The sequence below is a fragment of the Caretta caretta genome, chromosome 4, assembly GCF_965140235.1.
Source record: "Caretta caretta isolate rCarCar2 chromosome 4, rCarCar1.hap1, whole genome shotgun sequence".
Classification (NCBI taxonomy): domain Eukaryota; kingdom Metazoa; phylum Chordata; order Testudines; family Cheloniidae; genus Caretta; species Caretta caretta.
The window spans coordinates 152,723,765-152,735,351 of NC_134209.1; the positions used below are offsets into that span (position 1 = coordinate 152,723,765).

At 51.3% G+C, this 11,587-nt stretch overlaps 1 long non-coding RNA gene across 1 annotated transcript; it reads left to right on the forward strand.

Moving 5' to 3' along the window:
• Positions 1-2,384: 2,384 nt before the first annotated feature.
• On the forward strand, positions 2,385-10,455 carry LOC142071967 (uncharacterized). Its single transcript, XR_012668257.1, has 2 exons — positions 2,385-3,258; positions 7,969-10,455. It is a non-coding gene; the product is annotated as an uncharacterized LOC142071967 (long non-coding RNA).
• The last annotated feature ends 1,132 nt before the right edge of the window (positions 10,456-11,587 follow it).

Consider the following 11,587-nt stretch of genomic DNA (forward strand, 5'->3'; position numbering starts at 1 on the left):
ATCGTGATCACTACTCTGACCTCCTGTTAGCCGACGGCCAAGGATGTTTGGTGAGGTGCCAGCTATGCCCGTTTACACCATCCGTGACTTTAACCTCTAGGACGCACTGTCCCTTCGCGGCGGGCAGCCCGGGCGAGGCTGACGGATGCCCCAAGGTCCTAACCACCCGTGACTTTAACTGCTAGAGCTCAGAGCTCCTTCGCAGCGGGCAGCCAGGATTGACTGACAGGTGCCCCAAGAGTTTGCCCCGTGGAGGCGGCACAACTCAACGCTAGGCTCTTAGTACTCTCACCTAATGGCCAGGCTTTAGAGCCAAAACGGCTGAGGTTCGTTAATTGTGTTGGCTGCTTTACAGTAAACCAGAGAAACAAGTCAGGCTTATGCATAAATGGTTACCAACATTTATTAAGCTAGATTCTAATCATGTGGTTACAAAATTGCTAGTGCCTACTTATTTAAATGTAGAGATGTTACACACACAAACAAGTTACAAAACTGAAGCCACAATCCCAAAGAAAGAAAACAAAGTACAGAGCTCTATTTCAAAATATGTGTACACTAAAGATAGGAGATCAGGTGTGGGTGCTTCTTACCCTTCTTGCATCTCTCGATTCCAGCGGTGCCAAGCCAGGATCGGTCACTCAATTCCGCGGAAAGACGAATAAGGGACAATGCTTAGGGACCCTCTTAGCTGCAGAAGCCTTGGGAGGCTGTCACTTATCTGACCAGCAGATAGATAGTGAAAAGCACTCCAAAATCATGATGCTGTAGGTCCCCTACTTATACCTCTGTACTCCTTTATTCTCTTTCTCCTTTCTTATGCCAAATTGAGGCTGGTCTGTCTGGGTGACGCCAGCTTTCGCAAGAGTAGTTTACACTTGCAAAGGAGAGAAACAATAAGTTTCGACTACTGGACATTTCTTTTATCAGGGTAAATATTTTCCCACCTAGGATGTTGGTGTGAGTGCATCACGCTATTTAGTAGGGGCTAAGAGCCATGTCTGTCACAGGGCCTCTGCCTGCTGTGAGCTTAATCGTTGTATCTGTTCCCAGAGGCACATTGTAGCAGCACACCTGTGCTTTCACAGCTTCAAAGGCTGTGCTGGAATATATGTTAAGTGCCCTGTTCCGGCTTCCTCCTGTGTTTCCAGCAATGCTGGTCTGAGGGGGGGGGCTGGCTGTCTGGCTACACCTCCTGCGAATCGCAGGCCACAGACCCTCACCCGCCCGCTCCTGTAACTGACCCAGAGAGAGAGACGGAGGGCACATGTTCTGGGCCAAGGTGTTCGAAGCACCGCAGGCCGGCAGAGGAAATCTGAAAAATGAGACCCACACGCAGCTAAGCAGCGAGTTATTGGCTTTATTGAAGGTTAGTGACACACCCGCAACGGGGACTCCAAGCGTTGCTGTCACGGAGGCGGAGAACCCAGCACACCGGAGCTTTGCTGGGACGGAGTCCGACCCAGGGGTAAACAGTGAGCGATAAGCAGCATTACACAGAAACAGCTCATGAATATATAATTAGGTACTTCCCTAAAGGGGCTTTCCGCTACCTGGCAAAGGGCCATGCAGGGCAGACAGAACCGGCCTAAAACTGGTTAGAGTTGGTTCCCCATGTCCTACAGTGACCGTGCGGCCTCGAGAAAGCAGAAGTTCCCTAGGTAGGCCATAACAAAGTCTTCCGCAGTCCCTTACAGCACATCTACCCTGGAGCGAGAGGTGTAATTTCCCACACCCACGTGACACTGGCAGGCCAGGTGCCAGGTCATGCCAAGGCCCTCATGTCTCAGCTTGACACTGACCGATGCTCAGCTGGGCTCACTAGTGGGCTCACATTGACAGGAGAGAGATCAGACTCCTAAGGAAGTGTCTAGTGTCTGGACTCCGGTGAATGCTTGTGAGTTGCTGCCTGCATTGATCTCACTAGTAATCCCTGTGTTCCATCCGGCACGGTGATATTTGAGCGGGTGGGGTGTGAGCCTCTGTGACCATATAAATCACCACACGGGAGAGCGACTCTTCTACAGACATTGTTACACCTCTCCCGAAAGAGGAGACCCATCCATACCAGATGGGCTCTGGTTGGATCTTACAAGTGGAGCCTCCCCTCATCTGGAGTGAGAAACTGTCAGCAAAAGGATTAAAGATTCGTATTGTCCCACTTTCCGCCCTGTGAAGATGAGACATGCAAGGGGACTCCTCCCATCTGCAGCTCAGGACAAATGGAAGGAGGGGGAATAAAACCCCCAGACCATTAAGGAACTAAAGATCTCTGTGTTGCTTGGACTCTGGGGGGCAAGGTTTCTGGGCATAAGCAAGAGATCCCCGGTGCTTAGCCTGGGCTAGCCCTAAAGGACACGTAGCGCTTGCTTATTATAATGTTGGGAACACTGGGGCATGGCCACTAGGTAACTCGAGGGGATGGAAGACCACGAGTGTCGATGAAGCCCCCTCGCACTAGGCCCCAGTGTCCTTGGCCCCCCTCCTCCTGCCTGGAGGCACTCACAGCAGCTCTGCGTGCTAGGCCCAAGTGTCCTTGGCCCCCCCGCCTGGAGGCACACACACAGCAGTTATGCTGAGAATCTGCAACAGTATGTTGCAGAGTCAGACTGCCTGAAACTAAGCAAGGCCAAACAGGGGAGATATGGAAGAACAATGCTGAATAAAGCAGCTTTATGTATAGTTTAACAAATGATACAGAGAATCAGGGAACTAGCTGGGAACTGGATTGGCTGGCTATATGGATACTTGGAGCAGCTTGCTATTGGATAAGTATGCTGGGAAAAAGGATGTATAAAAGCCTGTGTAACTTCCTGCTCTGTTGTGCAGGATTTGAGATTTTATTCTCCCTGTACCTTTTGGCAGCTGCTAATAAACTTTTCTGCTTCTCCACCCCGTTGTGATTATTGGGTGTAGCACACCGGGTAACGAACCAACTCAAGCTGTTGTTCAGCCTCTTGGCACTGGGTGCCGGCAACAGCTTTTGGCGTCCCTGGGTGGGCGACGAGGCTGCAATTTAGCCTTGCCCGGACCCCTCCTGGAGGTCGAGGATTGCAGCGAGAACCGACGCCCAGCGCGCACCGGTGAGTTCATCGGGGGCCTCGGAGGAGACGCGATTTGATCGACCCCAGAGGGCACAACGGTGCAACGCACTCATATAGTGGAGAAGCTGTTGTGGACGGCGGTGAAGAACCGGTCCCTTAGACGTGGGGGAGGAGCAGCTGCAGGCCACGGTGAAGAACCGGACCCTTGGATAAGGTAGGAACCTATTAAAATCCGGATTGTATGCTCTGTTGGAACCTGGGGACGCCCAGAGTTACCCTGTAGGTATGGGACAGGGACAGAGCTCAGAGGTTAGGGCTCGGTGTACGCCCCTAGAGTGCATTCTAGCAAACTGGAAGGTATTTGGTGCGGATCCGATGACTAAGAGCCAATTAAAACGATTCTGTACAGTTGACTGGCCTCAATATCAACTAGAGGACCAGGAGTGGTGGCCACCAGGAGGGTCAATTAATTACAACACGATCCTTCAGTTACTCCTGTTCTGTCAGAGAACAAGGAAATGGAATGAACATATGTATGCGCATTTGTTTCTGACTTTATGTACTCAACCAGATATTTTACAGCGCTGTAATCTGACTCCGACTGGTTCGGTAGCAGCTAATGTTAGTCCCCAGACCCCCACCCCCACTGTAATGGCAGAGCCGGTGTCCCCTTCGGCCCCTACACCCACACCCACACCTTGTAAGTCCCCCATGGTTGGCCTATACCCCTTAATCACCGAAACTAAAGTCGCCCGGTCTGGATCAGACAGGCGTCCTGCCACAACTATGCAGGTTTATACTCATGTGCCCTTTAATCCTGTGGATTTGGCTGCTTTCAAAGCACAGGCAGGAGAGTTTTCCACCAACCCAAGCAGGTTTATATCAGTCTTTGAGGGGTGCCTTAGTAGTCACAAGCCGGACTGGGATGATTGTAACGTCCTTCTGCGAACCCTATTGTCTGAGGTTGAAAGACAACAGGTTGTGTCCAAGGCAAGGGAGGAGGCGCAGAGACGGTACGACCGGGATCATATCAATGTCCCTGACCCGGATGCACAAGTCCCCCGAGCAGACCCCAGGTGGGATCCAAATGATCCTGGGGCTATGACCCGCCTTACCTCCTATAAGGAGTTGCTTTTGCATGGACTCCGTCACTTGGCTGTCCGACATAATAATTGGGCAAAGCCATATGAAGTAATGCAGGATTTAAAAGAAAGCCCAGGGGCCTTTCTACAGCGTATTCGGGACACCATTCGACAGAACACTAATGCAGACCCCGATGATCAGGCAACTGAGTCAATTATTAAGGGAATTTTTACAAGCAGAGCAGCCCCTGATATTAAGAGAAAGTTACAAAAAAAGGAGGATTTAATGGGTATGACCATGGCACAAATTTTAGAGACTGCAAACCGAGCTTATAGTCTGAGAGAGACAGAGAAGGAGAGAAAGCAAGTGAGATTGATGGTAACAGCGGTACAGGCCGGCACTAAGAGAAGTGGCCGGGGAGGAAGGGGCCGTGGACGCGACCGTCCGGGCCTGCAGGAGAGACGACTGGGTCGCAACCAGTGTGCCCTGTGTCGACAGGAGGGACACTGGAAAAATGAGTGCCCAAAGAGGAAAGAACAGGGAGGTGCCCCTATGATGGCGATGGTGGAGCAGGAATAGGGGTGTCAGGGGAGACGGACCACCCTACCCCCGGAACCCCGAGTAAAGATGCGGGTGGGAAGCTCAGAAATAGATTTTTTAGTGGACTCTGGAGCGGCCCGAACTGCCGTAAATCAGCCTCTTCAGTTGCCAGTAGCAGATTCCCTTACTGTGGTGGGAGCCACAGGCAGGGACACCAAGTGCCCAGTGTATGCCCCAGCGGAATGTGCTTTGGGAAACAGGACTATATCCCACAAGCTGGTATACCTCCCTGAGTGTCCAACACCTCTGCTGGGACGGGATCTACTTTGTCGCCTCGGTGCCACCCTGCATTTTACTGAGGATGAAATAACCCTTAACTTACCCCCTGAGAATGCCTGGATCATGACCCTTGCAGTTGAGCCCTCAGCTATGCAAGCCCCGGAATGGAGTCCGTGGGAAGACCAGGTGTACCCCCTCATGTGGGCATCAGGGATTCCAGGAAAGGCCACCCACCAGACCCCTATTACTATTCAGCTCATACCAGGGAAAGGCCCAGTGCAAGTAAAACAGTATCCAATCAAGAGGGAAGCCAGAGAAGGTTTACAGGAAACTATAGATCGATTCCTAATGTATGGTATTCTCCGGGAATGTCAGTCAGCCTGGAACACTCCCATTCTACCCGTACAGAAGCCTGATGGCACATATCGGCTGGTACAGGACCTAAGGGCAGTCAATGAACGGGTTAAGACTCTGCACCCTCTTGTCCCTAACCCGTACACCTTATTGGCTTCTATAGGGGGACAGTATACCCATTTTTCAGTCCTTGATCTGAAAGATGCTTTCTTTACCATCCCAGTTGCCACCCCATCACAGGAGATCTTCTCCTTCGAGTGGGAGGACCGAAAAAGGGTTAAAAAGCAACTTTGCTGGACAGTGTTGGCCCAGGGATTTAAAAACTCTCCCACCCTTTTTGGCCAGGCTCTGGCCAGGGACCTACAGGAGTGGGATAATGAGGAGGCTCTCCTTCTGCAGTATGTAGATGATTTGTTAATTGCCACTGTGGGCCAAAAACCCTGCCTTAAAGCCACCGTGAGCCTCCTGAATTTTATTGGACTCCGGGGATATCGTGTAGCACGGAGTAAGGCTCAAATTGCCCTCCCAGAGGTACGGTACCTCGGGTTTCACATACGGCAAGGGGAGCGTCAGCTTTCAAGCGAAAGAAAGGAAGCTATCTGTCAAGTTCCTACCCCAAGTAACCGTAAGCGGCTCAGGGCATTTCTGGGTATGGCAGGCTTTTGCAGGATATGGATCCCAGAGTTTGGACTGTGGGCTAAACCCCTGTATGACTGTGTAAAAGGAGCGGATCATGACCCCTTCTATTGGACCCCAGAGGCTGACAGGGCATTTAAAATTCTGAAAAGAAAATTGATGGAAGCCCCGGCTCTGGGCCTGCCAGATCTCTCTAAGCCGTTTCAGTTGTATGTACATGAACGAAGGGGGGTGGCCCTAGGAGTGCTTACACAGCTGTTAGGAGCATGGAAGCGTCCTGTGGCTTATTTTTCTAAGCAATTGGATCAGGTTGCAAAGGGTTGGCCGGCATGTTTACGGGCGGTCGCAGCTACTGCCCTATTGCTTGAGGAAGCCGAGAAGCTAACATTGGGAGGGGTTATGCAAATCTATACTCCCCATATGGTCCGAGCCTTATTGGATGCAAAGGGAGGGCTTTGGCTCACCCAGGCTCCATTGCTCGGTACCAGGCTAAGCTGTTAGAGAACTCTGAAGTCACCCTACAGCCTTGCCCCTCCCTTAACCCAGCCACTCTCTTGCCAGAAACAGAGGAACAGAAACATGACTGTTTAGAGATCATAGATGTCCAGTACTCCAGCCGTCCGGATTTAAAGGATGTACCTCTCCCAAATGCAGATCATGAGTGGTACACTGATGGTAGCAGTACTGTAATAGATGGGCAAAGAAGGGCGGGTTATGCTGTTGTGACGCTCCATGACACTGTGGAAGCTGAAGGTTTGCCTGCTGGGACCTCTGCCCAGCTTGCCGAACTAATAGCCCTGACCCGTGCGCTTGAACTGTCAAAAGGAAAGCGGGTCAACATTTTTACTGATTCAAAGTATGCTTTTGGTGTGCTGCATGCTCATGCTGGCCTATGGAAGCAAAGGGGAATGCTAACAGCCCAAGGCTCCCCAGTCAAGTACGGGCCCCAAATCCTCCGGCTCCTAGAAGCCATACAACTCCCCTCGGAAGTGGCGGTGGTACACTGTAAAGCCCATCAAAGGGAGGATCAAGATGTGGCCAGAGGTAACGCCCGGGCAGATAGAGAGGCTAAGCATGCTGCCACCCTGCCATCCCCTCAGGCTGAGAACGCCCATATGCATGCCCTTATCCCATCAGTAGGGGAGCTTCCAACCCCTCAGTACTCTGGGGAGGAGAGACAGCTAACTGACAAACTCAGTCTCCGGGAAAAGGAGGGATGGCTCCATTCCCCAGAAGGGAAGGTCCTCTTACCAAAGGGCCTAATCCGGCCAGTGCTGCAGAAACTACATCAAACCACTCATGCTGGCAGGGAAACACTTATCCAGCTAATGGGAAAATACTTTATCACTTCCAGACTCCGACCCCTGGCTGCCCAGGTACAAGCGGACTGCTTAGTCTGCCAAAAGAATAACCCCCGACCGGGACATCCTGTGCCACCAGCTGCCCTAGAACCCACTCCGGGCCCCGGACAAGTGTGGCAAATAGACTTTACTGAGTTTCCCCGGACCCAAGGGTTCAAATATCTCCTTGTTATAGTGGATCGGTTCAGCGGATGGCCAGAAGCCTTCCCATGCCGTAACTGCACTGCCAGGACAGTGGCCCTCAAGTTTGTTAAGGAGATCATTCCTCGCTTTGGACTCCCCCAGTGGATGGAATCTGACAATGGGACACATTTCTCATCAAAAATCATTCAAAGCATCTCACATGCTTTACAGATCCCCTGGAAACTCCATACGCCCTGGAGACCGCAAGCCAGTGGGGTAGTGGAGCGTACCAATCAGACCCTTAAACGGCATCTCTCAAAAGTGTGCCAAGAAGCCTCACTGCAATGGCCTGATGCTTTGCCCCTCGTCCTACTCCGTATCCGCGTTCTCCCAAAGGGTAGATTAGGGCTCAGTCCCTTTGAAATTATGTTTGGAAGGGCATGGCCTATGAATGGCACCCCGGTTCTGTCAGGGGAATGGGAGTTGGGTAATGTTTTTTTGTCACAGTATATGTGTTCCCTGTCTGCTGTTCTCTTGTCTCTTCACAGGTATACCAAGGATTCCCAGCCTCTCCCCTTGGATTCTCCTATTCACTCCTTACAGCCCGGTGACTCTGTGCTTGTTCGCACCTGGAAAGATGAGCCTCTCCAGGAAAAGTGGAAAGGACCCTATACCGTCCTGCTGGTCTCCCATACAGCGGCAAAGATCGAGGGCCACAAGAACTGGATCCATCACTCTCGTCTGAAGGCAGTACCTGCCCCCTCGTCAGCAGAACAGTGGACCGTCCAACCTGCTGACTCCTCATCTAGTGACGATCTCGGGCTAAAGCTGCTGTTTAAAAGACACAAATAGCGGGCACCTTAATGCTAAAATGGGCCCACCCAGGTATTGGAGACCTTGGGTTGGGAAGACTTTGGTAATAATTAATTGGGTAACATTGTTATTCTTTGTATTGGTATTTCCAAACTGTGCATATCGGGAGCATAACTCCTTTGTTTTGCTTGCGCACCATGTTGCTAATTTAACAAACCAGACTGATTGCTGGGTATGTGCTCCAACTCCACGGTCCCCCAAAACGGGAATGCCCCTTGACATGCTGCCCTTGACCCTAGCAGAATTAGCCACCACCAAAGAGCAGGAAAGAACGAACTCACCGTTCTGGAACAAGACCTCTTTACAGCAAGCCACCTATCAGGACCAGGAGTATTCAGTTGCAGTACTCACTGAGGGAGTGTTATGTTTTACCCGAAACCAATCTGATCCCTATGGGCATCCTGTGGGAAAGAGCTCCTGTGTTATTACACAGTGGGCTGATGGGTATTGGATAAAAACCAACAGGGGAGGCCAACAGTGTGGGTGTAGTGGTTCCTCCCCTTTTAGGGAGACACTTACAAATAATCCTACCACAAAAAAGGGGTTTGGAAATGTAACTTGCCGTCCAGTTAATATCTCCAATGTAGCAAGCCAATGGTGGGTTTGTAGTGGTCCCTATGGCGAGTGTAATTTGAACGGGACAATTAGAAATGCCCCCACTTGTACCCAATCAGGAGGATGGGATGCCCCCCTAGGGGCATATGACCTGTTTGGAAAAGCAGCCTTAAATATCCCAGGAATCCCCTTAAGAAATAGTCCTTACTGGGCCCTACAGGGTCACTATTTTGTATGTGGCCGAAAGGCTTACAAGGTGCTGCCAGCCAACTGGACAGGTAGCTGTTATATAGCTCATGGAGTTCCTCATCTTTCCATAACTGCCACACTGCCCAAAGGAAAGATTAGAAATGCCCGAGACACCTCTGTTGAGTCACGAGAAAAGACCCTGCGGCGACTGACTATGGCATTGGAGGGCAATATGAAGAATCCCCTCACAACCGAGAAGCTGGTAGGGTGCTCTGTACTGGGAATAGCGCCACTGTTTACCGGGCCAGCCCTGGCATGCATAGGCCGCTATACTGTAAGGCTGCAGATGGTACTTGAGAAAGTGGCCTTAGAGTTAGAGGACTCGGTTAGTGATTTAGGGTCAGCAGTAAAAACATTAAATAAAGAGGTACAGCAGCTCAGGACGTTTTCCCTCCAAAACAGGCTGGCTTTGGACTATCTCTTGGCATCCCAAGGAGGGGTTTGTGCCCTCATCGGGCCCCGATGTTGTGTATATGTAAATGATAGCAGTTATGAGATCTATGAAAAGGTGGTACAGGCTGAGGCCCATGCCCGAGCCGGAGCACAGGTTGCCTATACTGCCCCAGAGAACGATTGGTTGCAAACCTTGTTTTCAGGTTGGAGTTTGTCATCTTGGCTTGGTGGTTTATTTAGCCTGCTATTGAAATTTCTCTTTCCTGTATTGCTTGTATTACTGGTATTATGCTGTGCGGTATCATGTGTCAGGGCCCTTTTGCAAAAGTTAATAAGTCATTCTCTTCAGGGCTATCACAAAGTGCTTATGCAAGGTCATATTGTAAAGAAATAAGTAGCCCAAGTGAGAAAACTCAGAGCCAAGGCTGTTGAGTGTTCTCAAAGGGGGGAGTTGTTGGGAACACTGGGGCATGGCCACTAGGTAACTCGAGGGGATGGAAGACCACGAGTGTCGATGAAGCCCCCTCGCACTAGGCCCCAGTGTCCTTGGCCCCCCTCCTCCTGCCTGGAGGCACTCACAGCAGCTCTGCGTGCTAGGCCCAAGTGTCCTTGGCCCCCCCGCCTGGAGGCACACACACAGCAGTTATGCTGAGAATCTGCAACAGTATGTTGCAGAGTCAGACTGCCTGAAACTAAGCAAGGCCAAACAGGGGAGATATGGAAGAACAATGCTGAATAAAGCAGCTTTATGTATAGTTTAACAAATGATACAGAGAATCAGGGAACTAGCTGGGAACTGGATTGGCTGGCTATATGGATACTTGGAGCAGCTTGCTATTGGATAAGTATGCTGGGAAAAAGGATGTATAAAAGCCTGTGTAACTTCCTGCTCTGTTGTGCAGGATTTGAGATTTTATTCTCCCTGTACCTTTTGGCAACTGCTAATAAACTTTTCTGCTTCTCCACCCCGTTGTGATTATTGGGTGTAGCACACCGGGTAACGAACCAACTCAAGCTGTTGTTCAGCCTCTTGGCACTGGGTGCCGGCAACAATAAAAATCTCTATTGCCATTTGAAATATAAGACTGTACCTCATTTGTGTGTGTATGTTACCTGCTTTAACCTTGTAAATAACTCTCTAGCTTCCTTTCCCTATTTAACACGTCTTCATATAGTTTATTACAGGATTGGCTACAAGCATCTTTGGGTGAGAGCTAAAGCACAACTGACCTGAAGTAAGTGACTGGTCCTTTGGGACTGAGTAACCTGAACATTGCTGTGACTCTTGGTGTAAGGGACGATGGTCCACAGAGCGATGCTCAGCTGGGTGGTGAGACAGCCCGGAGTGCCCAGGGGACTGGCTGTGACTCCATGTTGAGGCTGTTATGGTACCTGAGGAGTTTGCACTTGGTGGAGATGGTTGGAGAAATCTACGTGTAGAACTCACAGCCCATCAGGAGTGTGTTCCCCGGGTTTGCACAGCCTGCCCTGAGGCTGGTCCTCCCGTGCTCGCGTCACCATCGGGAGCGTCACGACCCACACTCACTCGGATCGAGCTCGCATGCTCAAAATAGAAGCGAAGCCACAGCAGCCCCAGCGGCGGGGCCGGCTCGCTGCCCGAGGACAATCTCCTCTGGAACCCCAGGCGTGGTCCCCAGGCGGCCGGCCCGTTCCACTGCTCAGGCTGCGGGCGCGGCCCTTCTGCTGTGCAGCACAGCGGCCCGAGGAGCACGGGCGCTGGTGTGTCTGCCCGAGCAGAGATGATTACCCCTCCGTCTCCTGTGCAGACCTACCCCCAAGCAGAACAGACGGTGCCGCCGCACTGCACCACAGCCAACAGCAAGCATTTCTGCAAGAGCTAACTCCCCACGCTCAGACTCACTGAGCACGCTAGATCAGCGGCTGCAGTGACTCGCAATAATGTGACTCGTCTGGTCCTGGCTGCACCTAAGGACTGAGAGAAGACCAGCTTTGGCCAGTCCTGACAGACACAGACCAACTCAAAGGGGTCGAAATGAGTTAAAGCCAATGTAACCTTCCAATCCCCTCAGCGTGCAGACTACACCAGTTTAGACCCAGTTCTCCCATCTGAGGACG